We start from the raw sequence: 23,572 nt of genomic DNA, 5'->3' as shown, positions 1-23,572 counted from the left end.
CTGGTTTTCCGACTGGATACCCTTTTTAGCTCCCAGGTCATCCTTGCTTCAGCCCATGGGGGCCTTTACCTCAGTCCCTCGCCCTGGTCATAGCTGATGAATCAAGGTTCAGTCCGCAGTCACCTCAGGCCCGCTCCAGTCAAAGGATCTGAGATGCAGCGGGCTGTGGAGGGGCTTGGGGTAGGCTGGGACAAGGATGCTGCTGCAGCCCATAAATGCTAGTAGTAGCTACAGTCCGTGGGGTGTCCTGGCTGTACTCTGCAGGGTGTTCCGACATCACTCTGCAGGGTGTTGCGACTGCACACCGTAGGATGCCCTGACTTGCACTCTGCAATGGTGAATGACTGAATAATCATTCTGCAGGGTGTCACGACTGCATACCGCAGGATGTCCCGACTTGCACTCTGCAACGTTGAATGACTGCATAGCACTGAGTGGCAGACTGGAGAATCCTAACTGCTCCCCAAGGGAGGTGACTGAACTCAGGGAGATGGGCTACTAGTACTGCACTGTACACAGAGGCTTGCCACACTCCCGGGGGCTGGCTGCTGCTCTCAGGGGCCCTGACCACAGACCATGTGAGGGGGCGGCGGCTGCCACAATCTACAGTGGTGTAGCCGCAATCCAGAGTAGACCATTGCATCGTGCTGGCCTGGGTGTAGCCAGTGCTTGTCCGTAGAGTAGGATAGAGGTAGGGGCGAAGTTTAGTCAAAAGTGTTAGGGGGGTGCGAGTCTGAGATTTCCCAACTAACAACATCCTGCACCCAACTGAAAAGAGTAGCGACCGGCTGAGGTCACTGAACGGCACTCACTCTTACTAACTAACTAATTCTATCGCTCTCACTAACTAACTCACTCTCACTAACTAAATCTCTCACTCTTACTAACTAACTAACTAATTCTATCACTCTCACTAACTAACTCTCACTCTCTCTCACTAACTGACTCACTAAATCTGTCACTCTCACTAACTAACTAAATAACTAACTAACTAACCTTCACTCTCATGTTATTTATACCCACTCCTTTAACAATAAAAAACCATAATAAGCAACCATTGGGACAGGCAGATACAAGTTACCAGCATTCAAGCATCAAAAAAAGCTCAAGTCATTAATTATTATTAATAATTTTTTAATATAGTCATTCTGTTGTACATAATACTTTCTTGGTCATATTCAAGGTAACAAAAATGCTTCTCATACATCTTTATTATAACTTTTCAGCATACTGCAAACTTCTATATAACACAACTTAAAAACAAACACAAAATCAATATCTCTGACTAAACAATTATTAGTTTCCAAAGGCGAGACTATTGGCTATGCCCATGCTTCTTAATATATGTCAGTCAACTCTAGCGTAGGTCCTACACCGCCAAGAATGCAAGGTGCAGTGTATTTAAAAAGTGGTTATCTACTTTTAAGCTTTACATCCTAGCAGTGAAAAACCTTTCACTACTGCAAGGCCTGCCGATCCCATAGGACAACATTGGGTTACCATATTATAAGTGATAGCTTGGGAGCAAGTACGAATCTCGAGTTTGGTGTATAAAGAATTTAATTAAAGGCCCTCTTTAATGGTAACGTTGGATATTTAGTAACAAATCTCAAAATGCCACTTTTAGAAATTTGGCATTTTTGTGTCCTAACTATCTGTGGCCTGCAGCCTGATTCATATGTACAGGTTTAAATGGCAGTTGGTCTTTGTGTATTTCTTCCAGACAGTGAGACAAAGGAAAGATAGGTGTTGGCAGGATCGGCCACTCTAAGTTAACAAGGGGGAGGAGTTGTCAATTACCACACTTGCACATCACAAAGGCTCTGCATGATTACTCTCACAAAGGGTTTGACACTGGCGTTTTACGATCCCACACAAGTTGGGGACAGGACAGGGATGGAGTGGATGGCTGACACCTCAGGTGGGTGGACACCTTTAGAAGATTTCTCCACTTCCAAGTCGGCACAAGGTATACATATTAGACCCTTAAACGCAACACTTCAATACACATCAAGACCTGAGGACTCTACCAGGAAGGATTGCTGTGCTGCCACTCTGCTCTCTGTAACCTGCCTCTGTAAACCCATGACTCCAGAGTGATTCCAATGGCTAGTAGCTTGGTCTCCTGATTAGAAGCCTCAGGGACAGAACAGGCATCCAACAAACTTGAATCCAGCATCTGGACTCTGCCCATCCCAAGTGGTGCCACTCCAATCCTGGACCCTTGGAAGGGGGGGGCTGAAGGTTTTCTGCCAGCCCGTCTGTGAATTCAGCAGACCCAACATATCTCCTCCACGGCGCATCTCCCGCAGAACCAGCACTTGCCTTTTCTGCTCCGCATCGCCTCTACTGCATAGACTTCCCCAACTAAGGGGCTTTGCATCACCATCGCAGCACATCGGAACCGCCACTGCATGATGCATCTCCATGCAAGGACATTGCCTTGCTCAGAGCAGCCATTTGAATCTGCAGTTGTGGGATGCATCTCCAAATGAGAATATTGCATCACACTTCCCAGTTCATGGAACTGCTGCTGCTTGGCGCACTTCCTTGCCCAAACCGTGCATCACCTCTGCTGCATGACACATCTTAAACGTGGGACTTCACATCTCTTTCCAACCAGGATTAAGGTACTGTGTTTAGCAGACCTAAGTGGATCCCGGTAGCTGGCACCCACTCCATCACCCTTCATTCCTGTCACCCATGCTGTTGTTCATCATTATGTTTTTGTTTTCACCATTCCATCCTTTTACTTTCCCTTACTTTTTTAGGTCTCATTTACAGAGAGTCTTTTCCTATCGTTTGGTGAAAATCTATATTGGACATTATCAATACCTTTGGTGGGCTTTGGGCCAACCCATTGCTTACAATTGGTTAACTCTCTTAGCAATCTCATTTGTTTGCTTCTTATTCCATGGCTTTCCTTCTTCTTGTCGTGTTTTCCCCCCTCCCCGGTGCATAGCTTCCTTACCATCCTTCATCTTTTTGATCGGATGACTTTTATCCACCAGTGCTGGAATTCAGATAAGTACTTTTTCTCTCAGCACTCCTTCATTGCTCCCTTGCATCTATCATTGATGCTCTACTTTGTTTGTAACGTTTTTAACAGTTTTTGGAAGACACATCAGTTGAAAGCTCCTGCTGTGCCATTCTTTTTACCATACACACTTTCATGCACATGTATATTATTCTTTTGATTTACGATTCCAAGATTGGAGCCTACCATCTTGGAAAGGTAAATTAAAAAAGCAGTTGGTTCTGCTCTTTGCGTCTTCAAGGGATTTAAACCATGAGCCCAAGTACGACATAACTTTAGACCACTGCACCATCACAAAGCAAATGTGTACATCTCATTAAGGCGGAACATGTACACATCATCACGCTCTCTGTTTTTTTATCTCTCTTTTTGGCAAAGCTGAAAAGCATTGGCAAAAAGCCCTAGAAAAGACAGTAGGTCTTTTTTGGTGGACAAAACCAAGAACTATCAGCTTTGGTAATGCTCGTTTATTGTTAAAAATATACTCATTGATGTTGATGTGACATTTTGAAACTTTCATCCATTATGTTCTGTTCTGTTATTTTATTTTATAACGCAGACAGATACTCCAAGGAGTGTCCCGGCGCGAGCCAAGAGGGGCAAAGGGGGTAGCTCTAAACAAAGAGGAATGTTTTAAGGTTTTTTTTAAAAGCCGTGGGGTATTGAGTGTTGCGTAAAGCAAATGGCAATGCGACATTAGTAGTGTCACAAACATTTAAGCTTGAGTGGTAAATAAAGTACCCTCTGAAGGTGGTGTGCCAGTTGGATACCACTTCTGGCCAAGTTCTAAAACCAACCATTCAGTGTATCTTAAGTTAACTAGATTTAACAAGATCTGTCAAATCCAATAAATCTGACTTTTGCATAAGAGTAAAATGTGTAGAATGCCACTGTTAATTATATTAACCAACCATTGAAATAGGGAATAAAATATCTCAAATGGAGAAAGGTCTGGGATATATTTTAAGAAGTTTTCTTTTATGGTTGTTTGCAAATGTTACAGTGCTGTGGTGAGTTCGAAATATAGGAATGGGCAAATGGATAAATACTGACTAAAGACTGGCTCAACAAACAACTTTCATTAAATTGTAAATGTATGTATACTTGTAAAGTGCACTATCACCTTTCAGGCATCCTGGCGCTGTATTCCTGGCTTTCCCTGTGAGATGCCCCCTACTGGGCACCCCCAAGGTGAAGCCAGGCATCCTAGCACTTTCGAGGCCGTTGTGGAGATTAATCAGGCTATTGCCTAGAGTTGCAGAGTGGGACCCATGATTAGAGTAGGCACCGAGGCGAGAATTATCAAGTCCGTGGATATTAAGCCCAAGACCCTGCCGCGTTGGGAATTGAACCCTGGTCCCGGGCCAGACATCTGCCTCAGGGTCTGCCGCTCTAATCGGTGAGCCACACTTCTCCACTATTAAATTGTTTTGGTAGTGGAAGAAAGGGATTCAGGGGCATATTATCAAGGTGGGCGAAATTAAATTATCGCTGCTTTAGCGGCCATTTTCAGCCGCAAAGCGGTGATAATTTTATCGCCCTATTAGCAAGCTGTCGCTAACAGCAGTTAGCGACAGCTTGTAGGCGATAACAAGCGGTTTGGTGCCCGCTTTGTATGTTAGCAATATTTATCGCTAATGACATGCAAAGTGGGCGTACCCAACCCGTCAGCGACTGAAAGCAGTGGCTAACATCGCTATCGCCTATTATCAACGCAGGCATAGCGATGAAAAAAATTGTGCTAAACGCGAATATCGCCAAAACCTAACGCCTGCTCAGACCACTTCTTAGCTTAGCCTGTATATCCAATGGGAGGTGGATATTCAGGTTAAGTCCTTATTAGCTATAATGCGTGAATATCGCTGTATTTACAGCGATATTCACGCATTTCGCCGCTGTCGCCGGATATTTTATCGCATTGGAGATAAACGTTGCTAATAGCACGTTATCTCTGCAATAAAATCCGGCAATGCACGGCGATAAAAAAAATGTCGCTAAGCTCATTTAGCGATAAATATTGCTAGTTGTTGATAATATGCCACTTAGTGCTTCTTACATGAAAGAGAATATCAGGGAATGAAATTCATTGAAAGTGTCCCTACTCGATTGCTCATGTGTGCATTGTTGCATATATCGTCCAAATACCAACAGCTGCAGCCGTACTAACGACAATCTTGCTTTATCATCATGGAATAGCGTTTTTCAAATAAAATGTCTGCAGCAAAGGTGAAATTATTTTTATAAAAACACCACATATTCTATGTATTCTGTTTGTTTAGCAACGGCCTATGTTTGCCCGCTACAAAAATATGTCTTCTAATGTGAACAATGATAAAAAATTGTTTTATTCTATATTGCACGAAGAGCAAAAAGAATGCAAAGTGACTGCATTTTTTTCATAGCTGATGTAATATGAACCTTAGCTTTTTATTTACATTATGTTTGCCCACGAAGGGGTACACATTCAATGCTAAGTGTATTCATTCTCAGTCCTATCTGCTTGGGCAGCCACTTACCAGTTTGTCCTGACAATTTCCGCTGAGTTTTGAGTCAAAGATCATTTTAGGCAAACCGCTGTGCTGACATGAAACTACAATTGTCATCTTTTCTACAAATAGGCTATCCAACATGACAGAAACGTCACATTAAATCAGTGCACCTTCTCAGACCTAATCACACGTGTCTCACATATGTGACAAGAAATGAATACATGTTAAAGAAAGGAAGGTTCTCAGCCAGATGGCTGACTAGAAACATGTTGAGAAGGGCACCTCTTTCTCCTATCATTTTCCGTAAGTGGGCAACCCAAAAATACGCTTTATTTTCTCAGTTAACTGTATCATTTGTGGACCATGGTTCAATATGTAACATAAAGACATGTTTGTTTCATAATTTTCTAGACATTCGTTCACATTTAGCAGGTGATCTCTTGTCAAACTAGGCATTATTTTTTCATTTTGAAAAATGTGCAATCTCATAGTAAGGTTGTGGTTAATAATAATATATTTAAAAAACTCGGTGGACTGGCCTTGATAAACCTGGGGCCTCATTTATGAAAAGTGACGCATCGCTGCGTGAAAACAGCGATGCGTCACTTCTCAGTCCACACTCCTTGTGACATACCTGATGCGTCATATTTAATGTATGACGCATCATGTCGCAAGGAGTTACAGATACGTCAGTATTTCTGACGTATCTGTAAGTGCAAAAGTGACGCATCGCTGGAGTGTGTCACAAAAGTGACGCAACTCCAGCAATGCTTCCTTTCACATGGGGCAAGCCCCATGTGAAAGGGCCTGTGTCAGTCTTACGCCCGCTGTGAGGCAGGTGCAAGATTTTGACGCAACGGTGTCCTAGAAGTGACGCAGTGAAATCTCATAGATTTCACTGCGTCACTTCTACGACCCTTTCTTGCGTCAATACGCCCCCTTTGCATACATTATACCTGGCACAGGTATAATGTGGCGCAGGGGTTTACAAAGTGACGCATCTACCTAGATGCGTCACTTTGTAAATATGGCGCAAAAAGGCGCATTGTTTACGCCACTGGTGCATCACAAAAAGTGACGCACCGGCGGTGTAAAAGTGACTCAAGGGCTCAGAAATTAGGCCCCAGGTTTCTGTACCCAACCCGTACTCCATTGTGGTCTGCCATTACTGGCACCTAGGTCCAGGTTAAGCACAACCAGATAACTGCGGTTAGAGCTGAACGTTTTTTGTTATGTGTCACTCATTTTAATTGAAATATTAAAAATTCAACTCCAGTTTCCCTTAGTTGATTTTCATTTCCCTTAGTTGTGGTTCATTAAATTATACTCCATTTGTATACTTTGCAGTGGCAATTTTATTCTGTCGTGTTTTCAAGTTTCTAACTGTTGTTGTAATTCCAAATTTATTACACATTTTCCTAAATTAAGCCTTTCTGTTCTATGCCATAGTTGAGAGGGGCTGAAAAGCCTTTAATGCAGCGGCCGCTGGATCAGGTAAGCGACGTGAGGCGTGGTGTGGCGGGGGTAGAAGTCGACAGATGACGGAATAGGTATTATTTATTTATTTAATTATGCCTATTCCGTTGTCTGTCGACTTCCCCGCTCTCCCACCGCGCACCACCCTACTGCACTTACCTGTGCCAGCCATCTCTGCTTTAATGGCTCTAACAAGCATAGTGACATTATTACTTGTGGTGGACGACCCTCCACCTTAACTAATAATCCACCTTCTCACGTAATGTAATTTATGTGCATATTCTGAAATCTGGCATGGACTTTACAATCCTGGACCTACATTGAGCAGCCTTAATGGAGGCTTATCCATGTACTTTTTAGGCAGCAGCTAGACATTATTTGTTTTGATTTTAAGTTCTGAAGCATATATTTTAAATGATGCATTAATAATGCATGCATTGTTTGAACTTTAGAAATACAGTGGCGTAAAAAAACAGGCTGTCACAATCTTAAATATTTCAGACATGCCCACAGCTCAAATTGTAAGACAGATAAAGGATTTCTCTTCCCAAGATCGCAAAGCAAGTTCAGCAGCCAGATAGAATACTCCGCAAAATAAAAATACAAATATCAATTCTGCATCAGTTTTCCTTCACAAGCTTCACTGCATTAATCCTTTCCTCTGCTATAGCGAATTTACTTTTCCATTTACTGACAAATCTCCTAGGAAAGCAAATAGCTAAAAATGATAGAAGTGGCGCTGTCTAAATGAGAGTTACGTATACACTGCTTCAAAATAAATGGAAATTGATACAAACAGAATAGACCTCTGGAAGGAATGATACATCGTTCTATCATCTCTTGGAAATGAACTGCTCCATTTATGGTTTTCACGAAAGCCCACGGGAAAGTATTCTAAATGAATAAAGATCCTTCTCTTCCTGTTTTTTCCCAGTTCTACTCTAATTTCTTTTGGTTAGTCAGTGCTTAATTTGTGCCGGTGCTTGCCGGTGCTTAGCACCGGCACTTAATTATCAGGGCCGGGTCTACACGTGTTTAGTACACGTAATTGATTTTTATACTGTGTGGCACAAAGTGAGTGCTGCACTGCTGCTTTACGCTCGCCACAAGTGCTGCGCAGCGGTGCTGTTATTGACTGTAGTTTTACGTTCCACACGAGTGTCACGGAGTCACCAGTAGTTCTGTTCCACATCTTCTTCTCACTTCGTATTTCAGTCAGGAACTGTATCTGACTGAATCTCAATCTCTTCTTGGCGTGTTGATCAATGCAGCGTCTGCGGGTCAGTGTTGCCGGCCCAGTGGGCGGGACACTGAGTTTGGGCAGGGCTTTGGTGATGACAGTCTTCTGCGGGGGTTGGGGCCGTGCGCGCCAGCAGACTGCGCAGATATTTTTTTACGTTGGAATGGGTGCGCATTTGCTGCAGAGCCACCATGCCCGGCCCCAGCATACCCGCACCTCACCGAGTCATCGTGGCCTAGGTTCTCAAGCGGCCGCTCTCGCTCTGCCTAGTGAGAGGCGAGCGCGATCTGGACAACGTTGGGTTACCTAGAACAGGCAGGCAGCACAGCACCGCACCAGGTGAGGCATGGCCTGGTGGTACTAGGCCTAATCATTATCAGCAGAAAGCAGTTAAATAAATAAACGTGCGGAGCACACGACAGTGAGGTCGAGCGAGGCAGGGCCAGGGCCTGAACAGTTAATGAAGCTGCGCAGCAGCCTGCCTAACAGTCGAGTATTCCCGAGGAGTGAGTGAGAGTCCTCAGTCCGACTGTTTAATCCATTAATAATTATATGTTGTTGATTGATATTGATTATGGTGTGGCCGCGTGATGATTATAAATGTTTTTTAACTTGATTTATGATAATGATGGCGAGGCACAGTGGCCGCGCCGCGGGACCTTAGTTTGACGAGTTGCGGCTGGATTCAGTTTTGGTTTTACAAGTCTGTGCCTGTGGGTGACGCCGACGGTGACCGACTACCTAACAAGAAGACCTAAGGCTGTATTGAGTCAGTGGTTGTATGATGCCAAGCAGCCAATTTAACCGCGCGCCTGCCTGCTTGCTTGTGGACAACCAGGGCCTGTGTCTGCAAGGTGTGGCAGCAGCAGGCCTAATCAGTTAGCCTAAGGCTGCAGCGGCAGCCTGCAGGCTGTGCAGTGCAATACTACTTCAGTCAGTGCGTGTGCCAGGGTCCGGTAACTTCAGTTTTAATTGAAACACAGACACACACACACACACTGAAGGCACTGTTGTTAGTTACTGTAAGTAAGGTATACCGGGCGGCCGTAGCCGCCATGTGATGCCAGTGCCACCATGATCATGCCGATAGTGGGTGGCGTTTATTTTATTTTTAGTTTAAAAGTTATATGTAGCGCTAGATTGACCCGTAGGTATCAGAGCGCTTTACATACACACAGTTAAAAAAACACAGAAAGAGATTGCACTCATCATTGACTTCAATCTCTCCTGCCGGGCGTCAGACAATTTCCTCTCCTGGGGTTTATTTTGTTTCTTGCGCTATGTTCAGATGCTTTTTCCAAGAAAAATAGAACGCAGAGCTAGCGCAATACGGACAACTAGGACGAGGTGAATGCATGGCTATAATGCGATACTGTGTCCACAGTAGGAGTGGGTATGTATGAAGATGCTCATATATTTTCCAGCAACCATAGCAAAGTTTGATGAAAAACGTCACAAAGTTTACTTCTCACATTTGCAGCAAAACTTTGACTTTTGCTCGAGTTTATTTGGAAAGCTGAGCTTGCAGACAAAAACTCTGCATGCATTTATAATGGTGCATGGGAAACTCCAGCAAAGGGTTAACTGGTGGAGAAGACCTCTGTAGACCTCTGTAGATATTTGTCATTGTGTCTGGGTTCCATAAGAGTGAACATTAACTCCCAATGTACTTAAAGCTGCACGGGCTCCAGCAAACGTAAACCAAGAATCCTTGGAAAGCTTTGGAATTTAGAAAATTGGAAACTTCGCAAAACTTCAAGGGCATGTACCAAAAAAATAGAAACAATTTGAGTTTCTCCATAGGATTCAAATCTGCGAAATTCCTTTTACACATACACAAACTCTGCTGTAGATTATTGGCTCACTGAGGTAGTTCTTCAAGGGTTTACAAGTAGTTCCAACTTCCAGGTCAGCAGGACACGATTTTAATCTTAATCTAATGTTTCCTAGGACAGAAAACAGACTACCACTCCCAGAATGCACGCATTAGTCAAATAAAATTTGTGACCGGTCAATATGGGGCTGGGGGCTGAGGGCTGCTGCCTGCTTGCACCCTTAAACTTACCAGCATTTAAACCTGTGGCGTGAAGGTTACACACAGATCTCTGCAACAGTCCCCCCAAAAAGTGTCCAGGCCATTACTACCCTAAAAGTGGAATAAGTGTATCAATGCCACTGGAGAGATGAAGGTAGCTCTATTCTAACTTTTCTCCAATAAATGTACTTTCTCGCTTACGTAACCCAAGACCAAAATACCAAAAAGACTCGGGTATTTATTTGCATCAGCTATACTGACTATACACAAGTAAAATGAATCTGAAATGTAGGCATTTTTCGTTTTGTAAAAATGTATTACGTTTTGCCTCTCTCCCTACCCAGGGGGCCCATGAAATCACATTTCCTGAACTTTCTTCTCCTGCCCTGCAGTGTCTTCCCTGGGGCAGACGCGCTTATCACCTCTGCATTACATGCCTTTAAAACAAACAATAAACACAGAAAAGGCCTGCAGGTGAACTAACTGCCTTTGAAGGGGAGGTGGCCCGTGGCAATTGCTTGCTGTTGCTTGCCAAACCAACCAACACTACTTTTTGGTTTGGGTGCACACAGTCATGCGTGCCTCCCTTTCACCCACGGAATCCTCATCAGACACCCTCGGAATCCTCATCAGACAAAACAGTGAAAACACACAGACTAAGAGGACATTAAAGAGCAAATGAAGGTGTCAGTCAGCAGGCTGAGCAGGGTCTAGTCACGTCACCATTACACTGCGTGCAATGCATTCTAACTCGTTGTTCTTGGTGAGGCTTGGACTTGTGACTGGGCCGGATGGGCCCAGGCCCCAGCACAGCCAGTATATTCTTGTTTTAAAAGCACCTGCTGCCGAGTTCCTTCCTGGCCTCCAGTAATATTCAGGCATACATTCAAATGTCAAGATAACTGGTGATTAATCGTCTTTATAGAGAAAGACAGGAGTTTTGTCTAGGGGAAGTTGTGACTGCTTGTAAGGTAGTACAGATGCCAGATGGTTACTATACCTGCTGCAAAGAACGTTTACCATGCTGATCAAAAAGTGCATGTAATCATGTAAAGAAGGTCAGTGACACGTGTTACTGCTTCTGTCAGAGAGATCCTTTTGTTACTTGCTATTTGTATAGTATTACATCTGGCGTTTAGCAGTGCCAGTTGCTGATGTGGGTGGAGCCAATATAGTAAGTGGGTGGAGCCAGAGAAACGTGGGCGTGGCCTCCGCCAAACATTTGAGCACCTGCACTTCAAATTTTACAAATTAAGCACTGTGGTTAGTTTGGATAAAGTTTAAGTGCAAAGAAAGTCAAATCCGCCTGCTTTGATCGGGATCCGTTCTCGATTCTGCTGATTTGGGCCACATGAGACAGAATTAAAGTAAACTGCAGTTTGTTTGGAGCAATGTATAAAATGTAATTGTGGCACATTTATTGGAGCAAGCACGGCGGGGAAATACATTACAGCGGGTTGAAACAGCTGTTCTGTGCTTTTTTTTCTTCTAGAGGGATCTGTAATATTTGATGGGAGACCTGATAGTCCCCTCAACGGGCTGGCTGGCAATATAAACATCCAACCCCATGGAGCTTTCAGGTTCTAGGTTAGGGTTCAAGTTTAGCTTGTGAATGCAGAGACGCTGCTAATGTAGGTTCTGTCAAACTGTTAGAGATTGTCAACCTGAAAACAAAATTCAATATGAAGGTCCTTATTACCAGCCACTCAGTTGAGGATTGTTAAAAGCTGATACTCCAGCGAATTTAACAGGTGCTATATTTATTACTTATCACATGTTTGGTCCTTTACAATGGTAACTCAACAACACAGTGTAGTTTTCTGATCTGCACAACTTTATTTTCACCAAATTTCAGTTTTGAAAATTCTTAATGAACATATTTATACCCAGGAGTATCCTCTGCCCAATAATATGCTTAAAGGTCAGATATTGGGTTATCTGCAACAAGAGTAGTCCTTCAGTGCACCACTTACTTTGTCAGTTTACTTCTTAAGCAAGCAGCTTCATGTACACAATGATCACATTCAGTTTTTTTGTTTTAAATAGACTGTTTCCACTACATTGAAACATGGCAACCTCTATAGCAGTGCATGAACCCCCTACACACCTGATAATTTTTTTTGCAGGAAATCAACACATAAATGATAGCAGCATAGTTTCAATGGTTTTAGTTTAGTACTTACCAGGACACAGGAGTGATCTCTTACTTTATTCCACCGGGGAAACTGATCATTTGACCATCAAGCACACATAGCAGCTTGTTTAAGAGGTAAGCAGACCAAATAATATTGTTATCACCACTCCATAGCCTAGTATGCATTAAAACTTGTAACAGGTGCACTTTGGGTGTCTCAGGACACATTGACTGGATATATTGGGGAGTGCTCAGTTTGTAGTACAATTGGATCTACCCAGGACAACCTCAAGGTGATTGCCTTTTTGTAATATGATGCTCCTATTCAAGACATTGTTGTAGAGATTTGGAAAATGGCCCTCTCTGATGCTTCCCCCAAAAATTTTGCCTTCCTCCTCCTCTTTATCTGACCTTTTTGTTGGTTTCATGACTCTTAGCACTTTACCACTGCTAGCCAAGAGATAAAGTGCATGTGCTCTCTTCTCTAAACATGGTATAATTAGTTTACACCTGTTTGGCATATTTAATTTACTTGTAAGTCCCTCATAAAGTGGTTTACAATGTACCCAGGGTCTTTCAATTAAATGCTACTAGTGGATCTGCAGCACTGATTGTGCCATTGACACAAGTAGCCTTTCAACCCTGTCACAGGCTTGCCACTGCCAGGGCAGTGTGTGCAGTTCACTGCCACATAGACTTTGCATTTACAATCCTTTGAAAAGCCTTAAACCTCCCTTTTATGATACATAAGTCACCCCCAAGGTAGGCCCTAGGTAGTCCAGAGAGCAGGGTGCTGTGTAAATACAAGGTAGGACATGTAGTTTTAAGTTTAGCATGTTTTGGTAGTGACAAACAAGCAAATTCACTTTTCACTACTATGAGACCTACTTCCCTCATAGGTTAACATTGGGAATTTCTTAATACGCTGAAAGTTGTAATTCCTGGTTAGAACGGAGTAGCTTTGTCATGTTTTATATCATTGGAATGGTAATGATAAACTCTCTTTACTAGTAAAGTTGGATTTAACATTATTCTTTTAGAAATGCCACTTTTAGAAAGTGGGTATTTCTCTGCTCTTACTGCTCTATCTAACTGCAGCCTGTCTCCAATACAGGTGTGGCATGGATGATAGCTTCACTTTGTGCATTCACTCTAGACAGCCACAAACACAGAAAAGGTTTGGTGTGTGTAAGCACTTATCTGCATTCTGATGGTCCTTCCTGGGCAGCAAGGGTGGGAGAAACTGACACCTGTACCTGAATAGGCAGTGTCCTGTCCGCACTCAAAGGGCTGATTACCCCCTACTGATAGTCTGGAGCCTGGGCTGGGAAGAAAGGATCTCTGTGCACTTCAAAGTCCCTTTTTTTAAGTCAACCCCACTTCAAAGGCACAACTGGGTAAAAGTACTGAGTCTCTGACCCCACTAAAGTAGTACATTACTGGACCTGTGAAAACCTCTGACAGGAAGAAGACCTGCAGTGCTGCTACAAAGACTGCCACTCTGCTGGACTGGAAGAAATGCTTTTCTGCTCTGCTGTGCTGCCTGTTGACTGCTTCTTGATGTCCTCTGCCCTGCTGAAGAAAGGACTGGACCGATCTCGCTTGAACCCGGAGTGACGCCAGGAGTTTGCTGGCTTGCCCCCTGTTCTGAGGTCTCAGGGCCATCAAAGGCTTCTCACAACTCTGCACAGCACCAGGACTCTGTGATCTGTGAGTCCTGCCCTGCCAAGTGTTTCCCATCCAGTCCTGGGCCCTTAAATGAGAGATTTTCTGTGCTGACACTACAGCATCCATGTGTAGCAACGAATATGTGGTACAATGTACTCAAACGTTGTCCCTGGATTCACACTAGAAATCTTGAGATCAGTTCTGGTAGACTGGCAAAAAGCAGTCAGGAACATGTGTCAAGAGTCCAATATGGACAATAAGTAATTGACACAATTTAAAAGAAAATCCAACACCAATTTATAAAAATTAAGCCAATTTTGATAAATTTAGATACCAAAATAAAGTCAATACAACTCGTATAACCAGATTTATAATTTTTTAAGTGTTTGAAAAATGAATACTTTGCAGAACTGTCAAATCTTACCATCGCAGTGAATAGGGAAAATCTCAGGGGACACTCGGTGAGTTTAAAGGAACCCACTTGAAGTTAAGTTCTTGCTGGTCCTCAGGCCAAGTCTCAACAGTTAGAACAATTTTCCCAAGGAGTCCGGATGCAGAGGTGACTTGGGTGTCCCTAGTGCTGAATGGGAGCTGTGGGAGCTGTCAAAAACGTCACTTGTGACACTCGGTCACTTGAAGGTTGGGTTCTGGGGAGTCCCTTGGATTTTAAGTATGGAGGGGCCCAAGACCTAGAATCACCAGGCAGAAAAGCTCTACCCAGCTTGGGCATCTAGAGTGCAGAGGTGTTCCTGGATAACTCAGTGCTGAATAGGGACTGCAGAGGCTGCTTTGCCAAGCATGCCAATGCAGACAGGTTTGGGATGCAAGTGCTCTACAATTGCACCACAGAAGCAGAATTTTGACAGAGGCTTAAAAAACGTCAGACTGGTATCAGCATTTGGGGATCTTTTCATGATTATTTTGAATTTTGAATTAGTTATATTTATGTGTTATTTTTTGTTTACTGTTGCTATTTTCCTATTGGTATGTAATATCTTGCTGCTATTCAAACTTATATAAATTATACATTTTGGCCCACCATAATTCAAATACTGGGGGATCTTTCTGCAGCCACTCACTAGCAATACAAAGACGAGCAACACTCATAGAGAAAAATATCAATTGTCGGTGCTTATGTAATACTATTGAATGGTTATTAACAGGCAACATCCCTAATAACATAGTAACGGGAGTTACTGTCAACCGAGCATTCATAACTAAAGACAAACATTTTTTTATATCCGAAATAAATCTAAATAATTTACCACAGCTGAAAAAGATATGTAGACTGTCAGCATTATCTTCCCCACATCGGAAACACTTTACGTCGAACCCAGCTGCCCATTTAGACATCCGAGAGGGGGTAAAATATAAATCAAATATTGTCTTACAGAATTGAACTTTCAGATTAGCTGACATTAAAATCTCCCTAGTACTAGCAATGATCTTCTCAACACAAATATTTTGTTCTCCCAACGTCATAGACCATTTGATATTATATTTATCAAGGTCATCTGGTCTATATGACAATAATAGGTGGTATAACGCACCAATTTTCTCCTGTCATCTAACCATCTCTATCAAAGAATGGGGTGCTGAGTCAACTTTTGTCCGAAATAAAAAATCCCTAATCTGCAAACATTTTAAAAACTGCCTTTTGGGCAAATCATATTGTGTTGCTAATTCGTGGAAAGATTTACACTCCCCACAAGAAGAAAAAAATACCTTTCTTTCTCCAGCCATGAACTTTCCGCCTGATTCATCAAGCTAAATTGCACTCGCAAAGGGCAAGATTCTCAGAATCTTGCCTTTTGCGAGTGCAATTTTTGCATTTGGGATTCATCATCCCAAATGCAAAATTCGCTATTTAAGAATTCGCACATTTGCGAAGAATTGAATTTAAGGAATCTCTATTTGAGATTCCTTAAATGCAATTCATGAAGCATTTTAAAATTGCGAAAATGCAATTTTGGGCCGCTATTTACCGAAATAGCAAAAACTTAGAAAAATGCTTTTAAAAGCATTTTTCTAAGTTGCATGTTGCACATGTGTGTGTGCAACACCTGTTTCAATTTGCATTTAAGGGGTGCTACAGGGTGTCCTTTGGACACCCCTGGCACCCTTTAAATCGCTATCTTATTTGTAAGGAATACTCCTCATTCATTCCTATGGGCCTTTTGGCCCGTAGGAATGAATGGGGAGTTATTCCTTATTTGCGATTAGCAATTTGCTACTCGCAAATAAGGAATGTGTAGGAATCGCTATTTATTTAGCAATTCCTACATGAATCCCGTTTTGCAAGTCCTTAATAGCGATTCGTTATGAATCGCTATTAGGGGCTCTCAAAACGGGAGATTGATGAATCAGGCTGTATGTTATCCCCAAATATAGAAGGTAAAATCTTTACAGCATTCAAAGGTGTATAATATGAGATTTTCCCCATTGAGTCATACTTTTTTTTAAATTCTTTTCCACACTTTATAACTGCTATGCAAAACTTTAAACTGTGTACATTTAAAATAGCTCCCATCCACTTCTCTAAATAAACACTGTCTAGCAATTGGGCCCAAGAGTATTTCAAAAATCGTTGGCGCCATAGCACTAGTCATAGTTCCCTCCCCCGTTACTAAAACCCGCATTTGTAGCAAGAAGCATGTATAAAAATATAGAGCTAAATCAGGTATGGCTAACACCCCCTCTCTCAACAGGAAGCGTCATAAAACGCATTGCGCGTCTGGGCCTACCAAGATTCCAAATAAACTTTCCACAAATCAATTGAAGATGTTGTAATCTGGCACTTGTCACTACGAAAGGCACTGAATGGAATAGATATAAAACTTTAGGTAAAATATTCATTTTTATGATATTACTACGTCCAATTAAGGTGAAGTGTAAGCGCCCCCATTTATCTAATGAATCTTTAACACTCTGTAGCAGTAAATTCCAGTTTACATCCATCACCTCAGACATAGAGGATCGTATTTGAATGCCCAGATAAGTCACCTCCTTTACTACCCGATCATCTGTCCAAAAAATATTATCTGAGCACAAAATGTGTGTTTTTGCCACATTGAATTTGTACCCAGAAATGTATCCAAACACTGTCGCTAATCGTTCAATCTCTACTATTGCTAGAGAGGGATCCACATTGGTCACGGCTATGTCATCCGTATAAGCGAAGACAGAGAATTGGTAGTCATGTACCACAAACGGAGGTATGCAGGAGTTGTGAGCTAATTGTTCAACAAAAGGATTAATATAAAGGGCAAATAAAAGGGGAGAGCAGGGGCAGCCTTGCCTCATACCCCTGGTAATAGGCACCGCATCCGATAATAAACCCATTGCAGAAATTTTAGAGGTGGGGGTTCTATAAAGTGCTTGCAAAGCTGTAATAAATCGGTTACCAAACCCACTTCGGTACATCAGTTGCCACAGATAGTCCCACTCCACACGATCGAACGCTTTCTCTGCGTCTAATAAAATCAAACCTAAATCCCTCTTTTCAGTACAAGCAATATCAAATAATGTTATGACTTTATTCACATGAGTGACAGTTACTCGCTGAGAAATAAAACCATGTTGGTTTCGAGCGACTAATGAGGTAATTACTTTAGATAGCCGATTTGCCAAGATCTTGGAATAGATCTTGCTATCGTAATTTAGTAGCGAGATTGGCTGATATGATCCCACCAGGTCCGATGCTTTACCCTTTTTAGAGAAAACCGCAATGATGACTTCTGACCAAGATTTGGGCGGGTGACCTAATTGTGCTGCATGAAAAACATTCAGCATCTCATCCTTTATTTGATGGAAAAAAAGCTGATAGACCTCAGCGGGAATCCTATCAGGTCATGCCGCTTTTCCTAAGGCTAGGCTGTTAACAGCACTTTCTAATTCTATCATAGTAATCGGAGTATCAAGTTGCTCTGCAACCAGAGGATCTAATTGCACCAGTCCCTCCTGTAAAAATACACTTTCTTCCCCAGCCATTCCTCCCTGCTGCGTGTAAAGGTTGGTATAAAACTGATGAAAAATAGAAAGTTTATGTTGTGGGTCATGATGTAGACGCCCGCTCTGATCCTTCAAGGATTGAATAGTTCGGGCAGATTCTTTCATTCGAAGTCGCAAAGCCAAACGTCTGACAATATTTTCCCCATATTTGTGATTTTGCTATTTAAATATTAGATATTTTCTGGCGTTCTCTACATTCCAAAACCCCCAAATATTTGCCCGATGTTTAGCTACAGTATTTTCTAATCCAGAAATATCATTCTCATGCGCCACAATCCCTGCAATTAGGGCCCCTTCCGCCTCTCTCAAAGCCTTATAATACCGATGTAAATCCAATTTAAATTTCTTTTGTTGATGCAAGCCAAAACTAAGCACTTCTCCCCGAAAACAAGCCTTGAAGGTGTGAGTCGACAAATTATTATTTGTAAAAAAATCCTTCATCCAATTATTCATATATTCTTTAAATTCTTCATTTAAACAGTGCTTCCGATCGAATGAGAAAGATTTAAATAAAATCTTCCTCCAAGATATGCCTAATTCTAAAACAATAGGAGCATGATCCGAAGAGATCCTCGGATATAGTTGAATAGAGGCGCCTGATAGCAGAGAAATGGGCGCAAAAAAATAATCCAGTCTAACTAACTTGTTGTGAGGGTGGGAGTAAAACGTAAAACCGAAATCAGATTTCTTTAATTTGCCCCAAACATCCACTAAGCCAAGATCGCACATTAAATTATAAAGTACTTTAAAAACTTTTGGTTTCCGGCCTGTGTATTTCTGGGGGCCCTCAAGTAATGCACGATTAGTCAAATTAATATTGATGTCCCCACAGATTACAAAAGGTTGTTCCCACAAAGCCAATTCCATGTTTAATTCAACTAAAATATCTGGGTCGTCGAGGTTGGATCCATAAATAGTACAGAGCGTGATCTTGCATCCTCCAAACTGACATTCAATTATAACCCAGCGCCCATGTTTATCAGCTAAAGTACGTCCAATAGTAAACAAATCTGATTTAGCTAAAATAGCGACACCACGGGTCATACTAGTTTGTTGAAAAGCTGATATTAATGAGAATCCCAAGTCTTTCAAAATATTACGTTTGGCCCAGAGGATATGGGTCTCTTGGATGCAGACTAGATCTGGCTGGATATGTCATAATTCCGCAGCCACCCTCTGTCGCTTTGCCCAATTATTAAGACCAGACACATTTAATGAGCAGATTTGTAGTCCTTTATGTAGCATTGTAATAATGTAACCACCCTTCTACAGCCTCCATTCATGACCCTAGAGAAAATAACCCAATGTATATACCCTTAGACAACGGAAACGACTTATCACATATATCTAAACTTTGGCACAAAAGATTTTCTTTATTTTTCCCCTTGCATTTAGACAAATACTTGCTGCTGTGAATTTTTTCCCCCTTTTACCCCACCTAAGTGCTACCCTAGCCCCCATCCCCCTTACTCCTCCCTACCCTAGTGTACCCCATCCATCCCCCCACCCTCATCCCTCCCCCTTTAACAAGGCTTTAGGACTCATAGTCCGGTAGATGCGAGCTCGCCAAGAGCACCTTCCCTTCCCCTGAGGAGCCTTATTGCACAGAAAATCGTAAACTCAAAAAAGAGTAGAAAGGAGTGGAGAAAGAAAACACATATATGCAAATACAAATAGCCTACAAAAATCAGCCTGAGTAAACATGGGTAAGCTAAATAGAGCTTAGAAATTCTTTAGCGGGGCAATACTAGTAAAAAAACGAGTACGCTCATGAAGTACAACTTTTTACTTAGCAGGAAACATTAAATACACTAAGGTCCCATTAGACTACAATTCTGGAACCAATTGATGGTATTGACAGCAGACCTCAACAGAGCGTTGACATAGATCAGGATGCACAAAAAACTCAACATCACCCCCTCTTCTTTTCTTATCGGGCGTGCTAGTGTGAACACTTCTTCTCGTGCCAAGAAACTATTGAAAGATACCAAAAAGGCCCTAGGTTTAGAGACCTGGCCAGATCTAACACGAATATTAAATGGGAACCTATGAGCACATTCAATTTCTAAACAAGTCAACAATAAACCCCCTTGGATCTTGCCCCTCCTTCCCCTCAGGAATCTGAAGGACCCTCAAGTTATTACGACGTTCCCGATTTTCAATATCAGTTCATTTCCATAAGGTATCTTCCTTGGTAGCCAAACTCAGTTCAGTAGCAGTTTTATGTTGGGCAAGTTCATCTTCTAAAGTGGATGTCTGGGCTTCTGCCTCGTTAAATCTGGACACAAAGTTAACATGCGATTTGACCAACCGTCTAACTGAGTTCTGTAGTTTGCGACAAGAATTTTGAACTATTTGGCTCTCCTCTCGAGTCTCATCCCGATGAGACATAATAGAGTGATATATCATTGATAAAGAGATTTCCTCTCCCTCCGCAGCCCCTTGATCCCCCTGAAGCAGAGATTTTGTCACAGAGTCTTTGGTGGCATGTAGATCTAGTTTCCTTACAGTTTTAGGTTGTCCATCCCTGCTCTTCAGATTCTTCCAGAAGCAAACTACTATAGTCACTGCCATCCGCCATAGTAAACTTAGCAGAATATTGCAAAGCCAAATCCTCACAGGACGACATAGATTGCTCCGAGAGGGAAAAAAAGTCACCTGAATCTGCTTCAGGGCCCTGCAAGCCCTGCCCTTGAACCTCCCCGGAGGGACAGCTGTGGGTACTCCTTTCATCGGGCACCGCCAAATTTCTGTCAGCACCTAGAGAGAGTCCTGCACCGCCCCCAGCATTGTCGCCCCGGCCACCTTCCAGGACGTTGATTCCAGAGGTCAAAGGCAAATCCATATGATCCATATTAGCCCTATTAGCCCTATTATCCGCCACCATGTTTGCTGTGTTGACAACATTAGGTAAATCACCCAGAGTACACAGGGCGCCACCTCCTCAATAGTTGCAGTCTCTCCACCCTTCGTTGCAAATTCCGCTGTTTTATCTTTCCTTTTATCTTTATCTTTAAGAGCAGAAGAAAGAGCAGGTATTTTTTTTCTCGCCCTGATTGCCCTTTCCTTTTGTCACCATAGGAGCAGGCTCTACCGACTTGTTTGAAGAAGAGTTGCTATTTTGAACATTTTTCCCTCTCACCTGCGAAGCCACTACAGAGCTTTCTGCTGTCTCTGCAACTCCCTCCTCCTGGCAGCAGGGCTTACCACGGAAGCCTTTCGGCAGCATTGTAGGCAGAAATACAAGCTTACCAGCAAAATTAGGCAGCGGCTTCCAAGTGCGCCGTATGCCTGCCAGAAGTGACGCCCACTGACCGCACAAGCTCCGCATCCGCTCCGTGGCCGAGAACAACAACAGCAGGAGATCCAGCATCGGCGCCCCGACAGGGACAAGTGCCCGGGACTATATTGTGGTGGTAGCGGTACAAAGAATAAAGGTATACTCTCAAAACCTCGGGTGAAACTCGGCCAGGATGCTTTCTAAATTTTACGAACCAGCGGCACGAAAATCAGTTCTCCACTCCTTACAAAGGCTCTCTCATACAGGGGTCCAGCAAGAGATGTCCGCTCAAGCGTCCGCAGCGGACACCATCTTGCCTACCTCAGTTGCACCACCAAGTACTAATGTACTTGCCATCTTTTACGATTAGAAAACTATTTTTCTTTGCGGTTCTCCCTATGATCAATTTTATGTAATAAATGTTAGTATATTTTTTTTTAATTAACACTGTATAATTCATTGTATTGGATCATATGTATGGTTAATTTTAATAATGAAATATTTTTATAACTGTGAGCACTTGGCCTTTGATGGTGGTGGTGGTGTTTTGTTTTGTTCTGGTGATATATTTGTTGGGATGAGTGTCTTTGCCTTGTTGTATTAAGTTGCCTAAAGGGGATCTTTTCCTGACTACGACCACTTTAATCTCCCTGCCCTGGTTACCACTGGTACCATATATGAGGGACTTACAAGAGAGGTTTAAGCATCTTAACAATTGGGTGTACCAATTCACATCACTTTTTGAGGGAAAGAGCACTTGGGCTTGCTTAGCCGGACCTAGTGCACTTTCAATTCTATTACCACAGCATCCAGAGCAAAACGGGGGGTGACCATCCAAAAAGGTAGTGTTTATTTATGCATAGTCATTTAAAACCATAGCATACAATTCACATTTATCACAAAAATAATTTTAAGAAAGTTATACAGACATGCTTTATCAAATTTTACATTAAGTGGATGAAAGAAATACACCTTTAAAAAGCATATTCTATTCATAAAATGGGGCCAGATTACATATAAAAGAAAGATCTCTTTCTAGCTGTTCCGAGTGCAAGGAGGTATTTTGTATCCCTAAAGTGCATGTACGCTGTACTATATTTAAAGTGCAGTCATATTAGCAATGCAGTATAAAAATACAACTTGAGGTTATAACGAATCAAAATATAGCAGAGTAAACTTCAAATATTTTATACGTTTTCACTTGCCAATGAATGGTAGTGCATACAATCGATTTTTAGTTTTCTTGACCAGCCAGCTTCAAAAAATGGTGGGTTTTGAGAATTATGTATTTATTGATTACTGGCCAGGCATGGGTTATGCTTGCAAATTTCTCTTTGTCCTGTACAACATAAGCTTTATTTGGTATCTTAATAATTAAATTTTTAATAGCAGTTGGCGGAAGAGAATTTGCCCATATTGCTTGAATACCCAACTAATTTATTGCTGCATTTAGATAAACATGGGCTGGAGCTTTTTCATTCCTTTGCTACTCCTGCCACAAGTCTTTGCATAAGTTATTTTCAGGAGCAGTTTTAGTTCCGCTCCAAGGTTTTACATCTGTCCCCATCCTTGCTATTATTTGATTTGTAAGCCCAAACTCCAATCTTATCTGGGCTGGGGATGTTTTCAGTGGTAGGTGGAAGAGAGATCTGAATACTTCGGAAGAAATCAGTTTAGGAGAGCTGCATACCTGCTGCGGAGCACTTCACTACTATATATAACAGTTGGTAGGAGCCTAGCTAAAATCACTTCCAGTAGTGGTGCATCACTGGGACCTTCTAAGGTTCTTTGTAGGATGCAGAATGCCTGGGTCAGGGAAATAGCTTTTCTCTTTCAGTCCAGTTTATGCTGTTTAAAAGTTGCCTGATGACCAAAAAGTACTCCAAACTATTTTTATGTTGTTATCTGCTCCAGTTGTTTTTTCCTAAGAACCATTTATACTTCTTTATTTTTATACTCACTTCTATGATCTTTGTTTTCTTTAGATTAACTGTGAATCCATTTGTCATGGGATATATCAAATGTTAGTCAATAAGTCGCTGCAAGGTAATTTTTGTTTGGCTTAATATTATGACATCATCTGCATATAGAAGTTTAGATATGGACATAGAGGCCAATTTTGGATGATAAGAATACACTTTATCCAGATCAGTCAGGAGGTCAGCTAAGAATATATTGAATAGGTATGGCGCAAGGACACAG

This window comes from Lissotriton helveticus, chromosome 1_2, assembly GCF_964261635.1.
Source record: "Lissotriton helveticus chromosome 1_2, aLisHel1.1, whole genome shotgun sequence".
Lineage (NCBI taxonomy): Eukaryota > Metazoa > Chordata > Amphibia > Caudata > Salamandridae > Lissotriton > Lissotriton helveticus.
The sequence above is the reverse complement of the archived record's forward strand: the minus strand, read 5'-3'. Positions refer to the sequence as shown.